This window comes from Lissotriton vulgaris, chromosome 4_1, assembly GCF_964263255.1.
Source record: "Lissotriton vulgaris chromosome 4_1, aLisVul1.2, whole genome shotgun sequence".
Taxonomy (NCBI): Eukaryota; Metazoa; Chordata; class Amphibia; order Caudata; family Salamandridae; genus Lissotriton; species Lissotriton vulgaris.
In genome coordinates, this window is record NC_141691.1 from 1524582479 (window position 1) to 1524597858 (window position 15380).

The 15380-nt window shown below is 47.9% G+C and overlaps 1 protein-coding gene across 2 annotated transcripts in view; it reads left to right on the top strand.

Annotated features, from left to right (window-relative positions):
- CHCHD7 (coiled-coil-helix-coiled-coil-helix domain containing 7) overlaps positions 1 to 15380 on the top strand; it is a 101814-nt gene that overhangs the window by 72104 nt on the left and 14330 nt on the right. The gene's annotated exons all lie outside the window — the stretch shown is intronic.

The window sequence follows — 15380 nt, forward strand, 5'->3', positions numbered from 1 at the left end:
TATTATGACACTTTAGTTCTTGGATATCTTGGGCCGCTGCCATGTTGTGCATTAAAAGTGTTAATTAAATTTAGTTTGACATCTTACAGGGAGCAACTATAGTTCTTCAGCGGCTTCACATGTTGGAACGTTTCCTTCTATATAACTGGTCCTGTTACTCTACATTGGACATACTCTGACTTAACCAAAAGACTCTCTCGAATTCCTTTATAAAAGAGATTGTAATAATACCAGTTTGCAGAAAGCAGCATTATTACAGCTGATTTCATCACAATATTTGATGAGAATATTTTAAGTCTGAAGTCCCATTAATGCAAAGAACCCTGAAGACCTGAAAACATTCTACTCTGCTCCCATAGTCTGAGATGAGTCAAACAGACTTCTAAGCTCTTAGTTCCTTTACTTCTTAAAATATGCTAGACTCCTTGTTTTCTTCTCAGTTAGTAGGGGTTTAAAAAGCTATTGTTGTAAATTCTCTCGGTTAGACTACAACATACTTTGCATTCCTCCTTTCATTTGTGTAACTAAAAGATGTGTTCGCCTGTGTCTAAGTCCCCGGTATCTCAGGAATTACCCCAGTATTGGAACTTTCATAGATTCCCATGCTTTGTATCATTCCCCGTCGTCGGAATGGGAGTCTCGGTAACAAAAATACCATAGCTGTAGGTACAAAAGACAATGGAAAAAAGGCCTAGGCCTCATTCCCTTTTGTAGCATATCACCCTCTTTGTGTAAAAGAGACCAAACTTTGGCCTCAGCCAATCAGAAGTGCCTCACCACTTAGAACCTTCCTGAAGGAACCTCAGAGCCACAGATTTTCTACCGCACGTTGTGCTAGGGAGTCTCCTTTGAGCTCTGCTCAACTTCTACTCTTCAAAAGGATTACTTCAGGATTTTCTAAAGGATTTTCTTCAGAATCTTCCAGATTCTCTTCAGGATTGTTGCTGCCTTCCAGGATGTCGGAAATTGAGAAGAAAAAAGCCCTTTTCAAGCCTTGTTCCACCTGTGGCAAGAAAAGGCTTTTTGTGGAGGATAAGCATAAGGACTGCATTTATTGCCTCTATCCTGACCACCAGGCTACTGACTGTAAGATCTGTCACACTTTTTCCACCAAAACCCTCCGAGACCGTGAGGGTAGGCTCCTGACATGGCTTCAAAAGCTTAAATCAAGGAAGGATACTGTCTCAAGTGACAGTGAGGATGCAGGATCGATGTCTTCTACAAGAAGGTCAGTGAAAAGGGGTAGGGGTTCCCCTTCTACTTCTTTAGGAAGATCTTCTAAGGCCTCAAAAAAAAAACCCCAGTGAGTCTGAGAGCCCAGGTCCCAGCAAATCTCCTCACGGAAGTGTAAAGGAGAGGGATGGACCTTCTACGCCTTCTACAGGTGAGAAGACTGCTACAGCCTTCAAAACACCTTCATTCCAGTCTTCTGAGAGGAGCTCTAAGTCCTCGACAACGAAGACGTCGACAGCGGAAGGCCCGTCGACGAGGACACCTAAATCAGTTTCGACGTCATCGAAAGCTCCGTCGACAGCAGGTTCGTCCACGACGCTACCATCGACGGCGGAGTCCTTGCCGTCGACGGAGAAACCGAAGACGCCGACGACAAAGGTGCCAGCTACAAGGGTGTCGACTAAGGCCCCGTCGACGACGAAGGCCCCGTCGACGTCGAAAGGCCCGTCGACGACGAAAGTTCCGTCGACGACGAAGGCTGCGATGGTGCCGACGACGATGTTACCGTCGGCGACGATGACGACTATGTCGACGACTGCGGTCTCGTCGACGAGGGCGTCGACGACTACTACAGTGACTATGACAACGGCTGGCGTGTCGACAGTTTCATCGTCGACGACGTCCACAACGCCTATCTCGCCGGCGTACATACAACCGTCGACTACGGAACCTACAATATTATCCACAGAAAAGCGGATTACCATTTCTGTGATGCGGATCACGCCAGAGATGACTTCTCCAAGGACTGTGTCCCCTCTGTTACCTACCATGCTTCTTCAAGAGGAAGAATCAGAGGAAGATGACCAAGATGCATATAGCTATGCCAATAGTCCTTCCCAACTTTTTGTCAAATGCCAGGACACTGACTCAGAGGGCGAATACGGCCATGAGGAGAGTGGTCATCTTCAGCTGCAGCAGCAGCAACCGGAAGAGGAAATGGTTTCAGTGCCAACGTCTTTCCTGCAAGATCTGCATAAGATGCTACAAGATTATAAATCTAAGGCCAGTAGACCTCTGCCAGTTACGTCAACGCCGGCTACGCCTTCAAGGACTCCGGCTTCATTGGTGCCACCACGGCCCCAACTTCTCCACAGCCTCGAGCGTCCTTCCAACAGGATTCCTCTGGATTGCCAGGGACTCATGATGTTCAGGAATCCTCGGATGAGGACCAGCAGTCAGATCATGTCTCTAATCCCGACACGGAATATGATGAATATGTTATTGACAATCCCGCATCACCAATTCCAGACGCGGCGGACTCCCCGCCAGCGGACATTGGGGGCTTCCATCAGCTGATGGAGAGAGCTGCGGCAAGATTTAAATTGGCCATGCCTAAGGTTACCACAGATTGTTTCTTATATGATTTTAAGGAACCCTTTCGGAAAACTGCCAGGTTCATTCCTATTGTGGATCACCTATGGAAAGAGGGCTTAAAGGCTATGACACACCCGGCGACGGTGGTCCCGGTGCTACCGCGTCTCGATAAAAAGTACAAAGCGACCGATGATGCTCCTGCGGCCTTGACAGGTCATCCAAGACCAGACTCTAAGATCTCGCAGGCGGCGCAGAGGAAATCACGCAACCCTTCTGCACCACTAACAACTCCTCCGGACAAGTAAGGGCGGAGGTTAGATAACGTGGGAAAAAGATTCTCATCAATGGCAAGTTTGCTGGTGCGAGCGGCTAATGCCTTAGCGATCCTGGGTAGGTACGACCGCCAACTCTGGTGCGATGTCGCCCCGTACCTTGACCAGCTGCCTCCCGAATCTACGTCTGAGGCAAAGAAGATTTTGCAGGAGGGAGAGGCGACGTCGATGGAAATCATCGATTGTGCAATGGATATTGCAACTACTGCATTCCGTTCATTGGCTGGAGCGGCAGTACTCCGTCGCCAAGGATGGCTTAAGGCTACCTGGTTCCGGCCCGAGACCCAGAATAAAGTATTAGATCTCCCCTTTGATGGAGAAGCATTGTTCGGCAAACTCATTGACGACACCCTGCAAGATATAAAAAAGGACACCGAGACTGCTAGGTCCTTGGGGACACTTCAATACAGGAAGTCGCCTTTCAAGGGATCCAGAGGCAGGGGTGGTAATTACAGAGGATCCTTCCAACAACAACGCTATTCCAACACAGGTTCAGGTTCCCAGCAACACCGTCAGCCTTACCAGCAGCGGCAGGGCCAGTCTTCCAATTACTCCAGGCCTTACAATAAAGGAAAGCAGGGGGCACGAGGACGAGATTTGTCCAAGCGCCAATAGCGGCCTCCTGGCTCTTCCTACTGGACCCTCCTTCAGGAAGTCATCAGTTGGAGGCAGGGTCAACAAATACCTTCACAACTGGTCCAAGATAACATCGGACCGTTGGGTGCTCAACACCATTGGGAAAGGGCATACCTTGGAATTCACACAAGTCCCTCCACCCAAGCCCCCGGCAGCCACTCCTTCAAAACACCAGCGTCTCCTTCGGCTCGAAGTTCAACAAATGCTCCGGAAAGGGGCAATAGAACCAGTTCCCTCAAACCAAAGAGGTCAAGGATTTTATTCCAGGTTCTTCTTGGTGAGGAAGACGCTCGACAAGTGGCGCCCCATTTTAGACCTCAGGGGGCTAAACACCTATCTCATTTCTCTGTCCTTCCGGATGGTGTCCCTCCAGGACATCTTGAAGCTGATCAGCCCGGGGGATTTCATGGCCACACTCGATCTCGAGGATGCCTATTTCCACGTTCCGATTCACCCAGCGCACAGAAGGTTTCTGCGATTCACAGTAGCCAAGAGCCATTACCAGTTCAGGGTTTTACCCTTTGGACTCCGCTCAGCCCCAAGAATTTTCACAAAGGTGCTGGCGCCAGTAGCAGCTTTCCTGCGAAAACACAGGTTTCAGGTCTTCCCCTATCTGGACGACTGGTTACTGAAAGCTCCGTCCAGAGATGCAGCGCTGCAGGCGGTTCAAGCATGTACCAATTGGTTTCAGAACCTGGGACTCACTCTGAACAACGAGAAATCTTGCCAGGTCCCGTCCAGAAGGGCTCGTTTTCTGGGAGCCATCTTGGATTCGAAACTATCACGAGAGTTTCCTACTCCGGAAAGGAGGCAGAAATTACAAACCATGGCCCAAGACTTACAAACAAAGTCTCTTTCAGTACGCCGCTACAAGTCTCTGCTGGGAGTGATATCATCGTGTATCCCACTAATCCCCCATTGCAGACTGAAGATGCGTCCCTTGCAGGAGCAACTGGACAATCAGTGGAAGCAAGTCCACGGTTCATTCGACAACAGGGTGACGATCACTCCAGAGATGAAGGAAGCGGCCTTCTGGTGGACAGATCAAAACAACATGTCCCAAGGCCTATCCTTCGCAAACGACCCGTCTCCACAAGTGATAACGACGGACGCGTCATTGGAGGGTTGGGGAGCAGTGATGCAGGACCTACATGTCGGCGGTCATTGGTCACCCCAGGAAAAATGCCTCCACATCAACCTGTTGGAACTCAGGACGATACGACTGGCTCTGCAAGCGTTTCTTCCTTGCCTGGAAGGTTCACAAGTGCTTATCAGGACGGACAACACCACGGCCATGCACTATGTGAACAAGGAAGGAGGGACCAGATTGCGCCCATTGTCACTAGAGGCTAAGCAGGTCTGGGAATGGGCGATCCAGCACAAGATGTCACTGACGGCAAGACACTTGCCTGGCGTCCTGAACGAAAACGCTGACCGACTGAGCAGGTCATTCTCGGTCAGCCACGAATGGGAGTTGAATCAGGAAGTCTTGGAACAAGTCTTCAGCCTGTGGGGCAGGCTGGACATCGACCTTTTTGCCACTCCGACCAACAAGAAATGCCGGTCTTATGCAAGCAGGCTTCCCCATCAAGATTCACTGGGAAATGCCCTTTCGATAGCCTGGTCGAAGACATTTTTCTACGCTTGTCCTCCCATTCCTCTGATACCACGACTAATCAGGAAACTCAAGGTGGAACCGTGCAGGATGATCCTGATAGCCCCGGCTTGGCCGAGGCAGTTCTGGTTCACGGAGCTCCATCTGTTGTCGATAGCTCCTCCCTTGCCTCTAAGGATTCTGCCGGATCTTCTCACGATGTCCGGAGGACAGATTTTGCATCCGGATCCTCAGTCGTTACACCTGACTGCATGGCTCCTGAACAGCGAGAATTTATGAACCTGCCATTGTCAAGGGAAGGTAGGGAAGTTCTGTCCCAAGCAAGGGCTCCTTCAACTAACAAGACTTACCGCCTTAAGTGGAAAAGATTTTGTTGTTGGTGTCCAAAACAAAGCATTGATCCATTCAATTCCAAGCCTCATCAGATCCTACCTTACCTGCTGTCTTTGGCCAAATCTGGACTAGCCCATTCATCAATTAAGGTCCATTTGGCTGCTTTGTCACGATTCAGAAGGACAGACTCCGGGCCTTCCTTGTGGTCTTCCAGAATAATCAAGCAATTTCTTAAAGGCTTGTTCAGGGTCTATCCACCGGTGAGACCGCCTCCTCCAACATGGCATTTGAATCTGGTCCTTTCTCAACTTATGAAGGGTCCATTTGAACCAGTCCATCGTTCTGACATCAAATATCTTTCGTGGAAATTGGCTCTCCTCCTTGCTCTCACGTCGTCTCGGCGTGTAGGAGAATTACAAGCTTTGACCATCCAAGAACCTTTCCTTCAATTCAAGAGGAACACTGTCATCATGAGGACTAACCCTATGTTCATGCCAAAGGTTCCCTCAGATTTCCACTTGAATGAACCGGTCATTCCGAAGACGTTCTTCCCTCAACCTTCTACGCCAGCGGAGAAAGCGTTGCATTCGTTGGATGTACAGCGATGCTTAAAATTCTATTTGGAACATACTAAAGGTTTTCGAAAATCTTCTCAACTGTTTGTGGCCTTCGGGGGACCGAGTAAAGGCCTTCCACTATCCAAACAGGGTGTTTCAAGATGGATCACAAGCGCCATATTACATTGTCACAAGGCTTCTGGAAAGCCACTGACTGGAAAGATACGAGCACATTCCACAAGATCTGTGGCTTCTTCAACAGCCCTCTTCGCGGAGGTGCAAATTAAGGATATCTGCAGAGCTGCTACCTGAAGCAGCGTTCACACCTTTACCAAGCATTACTGCTTGGAATCTCTGCAACAAGATGATGCAGCAGTAGGACAGGCTGTCCTGAGGAACCTCTTCCACTAATGGTGAGCTTTCCTTTCTTTCCCACCTTCAATTTTTTCACATTTTGTATCTAATGTCATGTTATCTATTGCTAATATTTACGATGCAAAATGTGATTATCTTGCCAACTGTTTGCTTCTCTGATACAAAGCATGGGAATCTATGAAAGTTCCAATACTGGGGTAAGAAAACAAGTTACTTACCGGTAACTTTAGTTCCCCAGTATTGGTAACTTTCATAGATTCCCATGCGCCCACCCACCTCCCCGAGGAAAGCTCAGCCTACAACAGATATGGTGTCTAGTACACAACGGCTACGAAAATCTGAGGCTCTGAGGTTCCTTCAGGAAGGTTCTAAGTGGTGAGGCACTTCTGATTGGCTGAGGCCAAAGTTTGGTCTCTTTTACACAAAGAGGGTGATATGCTACAAAAGGGAATGAGGCCTAGGCCTTTTTTCCATTGTCTTTTGTACCTACAGCTGTGGTATTTTTGTTACCGAGACTCCCATTCCGACGACGGGGAATGATACAAAGCATGGGAATCTATGAAAGTTACCAATACTGGGGAACTAAAGTTACAGGTAAGTAACTTGTTTTCTTGCCCTGGCACAATTGTATATGAAGAGCTCAAACATGAAAATCTGCAACTAAGGCTCTCTAGGCTTGCCAGTGGGGAAATCCCTGCATAGACGATACGTTATATTGGCAGCTTTATTTGCTTCCCAAAGTAGTGCTATCGTTTTCTGTTGTAACTTGGAAAGGCTATCCTCTAGAAAGGATCTAATCCAGCAACCATCATTAGTAAACACCTAAGCCTAGGAACACAAGCTTCAGAGATTACTTCTTGGGTGTAGGTGTGTCAGACTTTTAGCAGCTATATGCATTGAATTTAGCAAAATCAGCAAGTGCATCTACAATCTTTACCATGAAGGAGACTGAACCAGGACTCTTAGTTGTCTAATATAATGTATCCATCTAAAGGTAGGCAGAGGCCTTGGATACAATTTTTGCACTAAAAAAGTGCATTGGCTGGTGGTCTACAATTATAATTGACACCAGCTCATATTAAGTCCATTGAATAGTCATTGTAACAAGTTGTTTGTTTGTGTTCTATTTGTTGAAAATAGCCCAATGCTTCTATGGACCCCTGCCTCAAGAGACTACCGTAAACCTACTATGACACATTGCAAAAATGGCATCAACATCTGAAAGTGACATACCATACTGTGAAAGCATAGATCCTAATTAGGAACTGCATTTTTTGTAAGCAGAATCAAAAACCTAATAGTCTTTTAATGTTAAGACCAAACTGAAATCTAAGACACCCCGTAGAATAAAGAACATTCCTTGATTTGAAGCTAATGACTTAATGAGATTATTTTTGTTTAAGCATTACATTGTGGACCATTCTGGTTAGTTTTCTGTAAATGTATTAAACTTCAAGGAATTTGGGGAAGCACCATGAACCATCTGCATGCAATGCAAAGAATATCCATTTTCACAAGTTTTTCAACTGAGTCCTCTGCCAGGTCCATAATTCTAGTTAGCCATGTTATTTTCTTTTTTAGCATTACAAAGAAAGACTGGCATAACATTACTCATTGATTCAAGAGCCAGCCTGCTGCCAAATCACACTCCCACTCATGTCATCCATCACTGAAGTATAGTTGTTCCAGTGTTGCTGGAAAATTAAGTTGTACCATTTTAATTGGCTGTATCTTAGGAATGTGACATTGGTCTGCCATTCAGCCTGACCCAGTTGGCAATGACTGAACTCTTTCCACACATTTCCCCAGCATTAGGGTGCCCCAAGGTCGAAAGCGATGTTGGTAATGTTAGCCTGCATCTGCCACTACAGATTAAGGTCCTTATTTAAAGTTTGATGAAGGCTAGACCTCCTCCAATAAGTCCTGGAAATCCTTTCTGCCTCATTAGCAATGCCTTAATGTCAATGGCTCTCTAAATTGATATCCTACATCCACCTATCTCTGTGTAAGGCCCAGAATCCTCAGTAATTATCAAAGGAACATTAAATTAGTAGAAGTGAGTTCCGAGCACTGCAGAACACCTCAGGAAGAGAGATAAAAGCAGGCATAATGGTTTCCCACTTTGTCATGCTAAAAGGGATTTTTCACATTTCAAAAAGAATGCCTTGTAACCTTCCCAGTGCTATGTGTAGCTGAGTTTAGTGTAAGGTAAAGAAATCCCTTACCAAGTATGTGCTGTTACATTGCGAAGCCCAAAACGTATAGTGGTGCTAGACTGGGTGGCCTTAGGAAGAGAGGGCAATGTCAAGGATGGGAGGCATTTCTGTTTTGATTTCTGTGATCAGAAAATTAAGCATGCTGAGATGGCAGTTGGCATGGCACTTCATTATAATTGTTTCTTGTGGCACTGCCATCTGGGCTTTCTCTTGCTGTGTCTCCCTTCGTGCCCATGATTGTGGATCCTCTCCAGGTTACCTTCATCAGAGAGGGGACTTCCCAGTGCTGGAAGACATAACTTTCTTGTTCTTTTAAGGTTGAGTTGATGCCAAACAAGACAATGACGAAGCAAGTGCAACCTCCAGCTTTGCTGCTACCAGAGCTATTGCAGATACTTCTTCCTCTTCTGTTTGTTGGGACAGTTCTGTGCTAGCCAAGACTGCCTCCTGTGCAGCACTAGTGCTGTGCTAGCCATGACTGCCTCCTGTGCAGCTCTAGTTGGGGCTTTTCTTTCTAATAGACCACTGATGATGATGATGATGGTGATGAGACTGGTACATTAGCTCCATAGGCGACCAGCTCTTGGATCAGGGGAAAAGACCACCAAATAGGATTAGACCGTTTATTTCCATTTCAGGTATTTCCAGTCATTGGCGTACAGAATCCAGGAAGAAGATCACGGGTGCCAGGAATCCATCTTTAGCAGATCCCAAGAATGTGAAGAATGGTCCTCTTCTACTTTGCAGTCAGTGAGAGCCCGTATAACATAGAGGCAAATTATTCAGAGGAAACCGGCCCCCTTCAGGGACACAACAGCTACTTGTTCCCATTGAGGTACGGTTGACCTTCATGCCAGCCAACGTTAGACATTAGACATAAATGGAAACCTGGCAGATGTGCAGTGGGGCGGCTCTCACTGTTAGCTATGGTGTGCTGTCCACTCTTCCTGCTATCTCTTAAACAGTGTTTCCTACTAGGTTACCTGGAACTGCTTATGCTACGCCAAGAGCGGGTCCAGTGGTCTCTGTAGCAAGTCATTTATGATACCTGTGCAGGGTTCACCAGAAGGTTGGTGTGGATGATTACAGTCTCAACACTCAGAAGATCCCTTTCTCTTTGGAGCACATTTAGATCAGGAAATGCATTTTATGAAGTCTGAGAGGGAGACCCTTAGACTAGTTGGTCTCAGAGAGAATATAATTCAAGCATCATCATTATAGAATCTATGAAGGTTTCACCTACTAACATTAGGAAGAACATCAAGCAAAACCGTACCATCATTGAAGACCAACGTAATGCAGAGGAAGTCACCAACCATTTGCAGCTTCTGGGAAACCACTTGAAGGGAAATAGGATTTCCTGTCTTTCCCCCTCTTCCTTGTGCTACTTTGGTAGGTAGGGTCTCCCGATATCCACCCCCAAAAAGAAGAATGGCAAGAGATTACAGAAGAAAAGAGTAGGTGCTGAACATTGCTCAATGATGCTATTGTCTCCGGTGCAAGACCACATAACTAGCCATACCTCCAATGAAGTTATTGCAGCTCCATCAAGAAGAACTTGCCCTCACCACGTCTTCAACAAGGCCGACGCTGTCATCGCACCCCACTTGCGAGACATCATCAACACATCCTTCGACACCACCATCTTCCCCGAGAGCTGGAAACACGCCGAACTCAGCGCTCTACTCAAGAAACCAACAGCAGACCCCACCGACCTCAAGAACTACCGCCCCATCTCGCTCCTCCCGTTTCCAGCTAAAGTCATCGAGAAGACCGTCAACAAGCAGATGGCCGCCTTCCTCGAGACGAACGGATCCCTCGACCCCTCACAGTCCGGCTTCCGAGCCAATCACAGCACCGAGACCGCCCTCATCGCCGCCACCGATGACATCCGAGCCCTGATGGACAATGGTGAAACAGTGGCCCTCATCCTCCTAGACCTCTCCGCGGCATTCGACACGGTCTGCCACCGCACCCTAGTACGGCGCCTCAGCAACATCGGAATCCAGGACAAGGCGCTGGAATGGATCATCTCCTTCCTCGGCGGAAGAACACAGAGAGTCCGCCTACCACCGTTCAAGTCAGAGGCCTCCGAAGTCACCTGCGGCGTCCCTCAAGGATCATCTCTGAGCCCCACCCTCTTCAACGTCTACATGAGCCCCCTCGCGGCCATCGTACGCAAACACAACCTCAGCATAATCTCCTACGCCGACGACACCCAGCTGATCCTCTCCCTGACCAACGACCCCGCCGCCGCCAGAGCCAACCTGCACGAAGGGATGAAAGAGGTGGCCGAGTGGATGACGACCAGCCGCCTGAAACTGAACTCGGACAAGACGGAGGTCCTCATCCTGGGCTCCTCGCCCTCCGCCTGGGACGACTCCTGGTGGCCTCCCGCCCTGGGCACCGCACCCAAACCGACAGACCACGCACGCAACCTGGGCTTCATCCTGGACTCCTCCCTCACCATGACCAGGCAAGTCAACAACGTCTCCTCAGCGTGCTTCAACATCCTACGCATGCTACGGAAGATCTTCTGGTGGATCCCCACCGAGACCAGGAAGACCGTCACCCAGGCCCTCGTCACCAGCCGACTGGACTACGGCAACGCCCTCTACGCCGGTACCACCGCCAAGCTCCAGAAGAGACTCCAGCGGATCCAGAACGCCTCAGCCAGACTCATCCTCGACATCCCACGAACCAGCCACATCTCCGGACATCTGAGAGACCTTCACTGGCTCCCCGTCAACAAAAGAATCACCTTCCGCCTCCTCACCCACGCACACAAAGCCCTACACGACCAAGGCCCGAGCTACCTCAACAGCCGACTCAACTTCTACGCTCCCAAACGCCACCTCCGATCAGCCAACCACGCCCTCGCCGCCGTCCCCCGCATCCGAAGAGCGACGACAGGAGGAAGGTCCTTCTCCTACCTGGCCGCCAGGACCTGGAACTCCCTCCCTCCCGACCTGCGCCTGACCCAAGACCACCTCTCCTTCAGGAAGAAGCTGAAGACCTGGCTGTTCGAGCAGTAGCGGCACCCCCCCCCCCCCCCCCCCCCCCCAGCGCCTTGAGACCCTACGGGTATGTAGCGCGCTCTACAAATGCCATTGATTGATTGATTGATTGATTGAAGAACTTCAAAGAGAAGTGAACATATTCTAAAGAAGCAAGTGAAGAATATTTGTATAGCAATATCTCAAGGACTAGACGATCAAGGGCTCCTATTCCGATAAAGCTCTTAATCCCTTAAGTCAACCATGCCAAATCAGTGTGGGACCAGGTCTATTGTATGCACCTCCTGGGATCTGCTCTGTACACTTAAAGCACATAAGTGTTTGTTAGTTTCGGGTGTGGGTGGGGGGTGGGGGGATATGCTTCCTTTTGCCAGGAAGGTATTCTGTCTCTTGGGCTTCATCACATCATGCATTTGTCTGATCCAAAATGCTAGCGTCACATTACACTGTTCAAGGAATATATTGAAAATGAGTCGGCAGGCATTTTACACTTCATTTTAGCAGGAAATCGGTCCTTTCAGTTATGTTAGTAGTCAGTAAATATATTTCAGCATCTTCCTTTGCATAAGGCTAACCCATCACAGACCTAGTAATAGACTATCATATGAGGGAAGCTAACATGATATTTTTCAAGTTCACTGGACACAGTCCTAGAAATAGATACATTTTCACATCTGTTTTCTTTTTTCTAAAAATCGTTATAGTGGTATTTTGTATAAACAGCAGACAGCATAACCTGTAACCGAGATCGTACTGGTACATATGACCGTTTTGTCTGTATATAACATAGAAATCAATAAGAGTAATCTGCTTGCCTCTGTGTGAGGAGGTTAGCAAAATAGTGAGTTGGGAGAGTGAATCAACAGTTGGAGGTCAGTGCCTCAGCGGCAGATGGAGAATGTAAGCTAAGGAAATACGTTCATTCAATGCATTAAGCTTGTAAAGCAATGAAAAAGGAAACCATGGGACAACAACCAGAGAGTGAGCTGGAAAACAAGTATTTGAAAGGGGACGGCCTCATTCCTAGTGTACAGAGACAGGCTGAGTTGTTCACCAGAGGGAGCGTTGCAATGCAGTAGTCAAGTGTGGGGGGGGGTTCCTTTAGTTTCAGGAAAGTAGGAAAATATTAATTGGGCTGGTCGGTCATAGTCACCTGTGGTATCCACCAACTGGGATGTCAATCTATCTCAGTTAGCCGCTATTGGTTGTAGGTGTAGGACTCTTGTTTCTTTCCAGTGGAGAGCTAGGCTCTAATCTTTCACCCATAGCTTGAGCAATCGAATCCATGATGTAAAGAGGGGGATGGGTATGCTCTTCCAATGTTGGTTAATCAATTTTCTTTGCAAGCGCTAACTCTAAGTTAAGGAATCGGGAAGCCACCTTGCGTTTCTTTAATTGCAGATACTTGCAGATCATGACCACCTCCCAGGAATTTATCTCAGGGGTTCTTGATAATTGACTTCAGGCAACTCAGCCCAATATTTGTGTAGTCGTTGCTTTCGTTTACTCTGTGCAAGTTCTACTACGCGCACTCTTGTGGAGGTGAGGTGAAGGGGACGTGCATGGGGACCAGACACACACATCAGCCACAATGCTCTACAACATGGGTACTCACAAACTTTCTCTCGGGGGCCAAATTTACAGTGTGGTTTGTGTCCGAGGGCCGCACCGGTGGGGGCAGGGTCAGTGGGGGAGGGGGCGGGGCTACAGCAACAAAAAAAAACGGTAACCATGAGGTTGGACACCGGTCCCTCACCACCCTTCCCATTCTCCCTCCCCACTCCCCTTCCTTCCCTCACTCCCTCCCCTTCCCTCACTCCCCTTCCCTCACTCCCCTACCCCACTCCCCCCTTCCCTTTCTCCCTCCCCCACTCCCCTTCCCTCTCTCTCTTCCTCCCCCACTCCCCTTCCTTCCCTCACTCCCTCCCCTTCCCTCACTCCCTCCCTCTCCCTCCCTCCCTGTACCTCCCTCCCTCCCTCTCCCTCTGTCTCCCTCCCTTTCCCTCCCTCTCCATCCATACCTCTACCTCCCTCTGTTATTTATTTATTTATTTATTTATTTATTTATTTATTTATGCATTTAATAAATTAGTTGTGAAAGTGTCTTTGGAATAGAAGAGATTTGAGGTTAACTTTGAAGATCCGGGTGGAAATGGTGACACGGGGCGATGGAGGAAGCGAGTTCCAGATGCCAGATTCAGATGCCTAGAGGGTGCAAAAAGCAAGTGAAAAATACACACTGTGTACCCATGGGACTTCAATAACCCAATTTCCGTTCTCAATTATACACAACCACCATAAGTCTCTAAAAAAACGGTATTAAATGTCATCAATACATCTCACAACAAAGGATACCGAGCTGGGCCTCAGGAATCCAGTAGATTTGAATGCTTGAACAATTCCTACCAATAATGGCAAAACAGAAGCAAATCATTAATTTTCGGTTTTGTTGGCGATGAAAATCTCACGGCTGGCAGGGTGCACACAAACTTGTTTTTGGTTGATGGGAACAAAACGCTGTAAACGTTTAATTTCTAAAACAGAGAGATTATGCTAGGCCTCTGCGTTTAAACATGCTAACCAAAATAATACAAAACTAGACTACTTTTACAACGTCCTCATTTCAAGAAGGATTGCCAGAAGAGATGCTTCCAGACAAGTGAATACAAAAACAGCTACAGCTACTCCTTATAAAATAAATCATGTGTTACAAACCAAAAACACACCGACCTATCCTGTCCATAAGAGGTAAACTATCTTTGCACATTTCTCACCCCTTCACTGCATTTTTCATCGATTGGTCATTTCTCTAAATGTGGTCACGGAACTGCTTCCATATTGTTGAGAATGACTGTTTTTGATAGAGTGAATGCTTCCGTTTTTGCACTTACCCCTCCTTCTGCACCCAGCCTTCCTTGACATTTGTAAATTCAGTCATGGTAGCTCCCCTCTGCGCCCCCAACTTGAGGAATTTCTTGCTGCTGACTTCGGAGCTTTGGGGTTGCAGTCCTTTTTCCTCTGCTAGACTGATGCTGCGAGCCCTAGGTTCAGCGATGAGTCACCCTGTGACAGGAACGTCATCTCACCCTGTGCGTCGGCCCGGCTGAGACAGCTTCCAGGCACAAACACACACAAAGCCGCACCCGAGCACTTAACAGGTCTTTAGAAGACAATTTGCATTTTAATGGGGCTTTATTGTATTTGACCTCGGCCCCTGCAGCTCCGCTCTCCCTGTCACCTGAATGAATCACACGACCGACCCCCACAGAGCAGCAGTGTCTCGCTCCGGTTGCAGACACTTAGAAATGTGTTTTTAAAACACTGGTACGATGTCTGCCAGGTCCGCGGGCCGCCAGGGAAGGCTTGCCGGGCCGCCACTGGCCCGCGGGCCGTACTATGAGTACCCGTGCTCTACAACATAGCGAAAAGTTCTGGCTAAACACATAAAGTCCCAAAAGCGAGACCTATTGGCTATGCCAATGCTTGTTTGCATTGCTGCTGCAAGTGGCTCAACTACTACGACCAATATGTGGGGTAAAAATGGGCACCCTTGCCTTGTACCTCTTTTCATTCTGCATGGATCTGCTGTTTTCTGACCAGTGTGTACCCTAGTCGTCATCTCAGTATGGAGCAATGATATCTATTGAACTAAAGACTCTCCGAAGGTCATGCTGTGGAGAATCTCCTTCATATAATCGTTATTTGCTGAGTCAATGGCTTTTTGTAGATCAACCAAGATCACTGATGTGTGG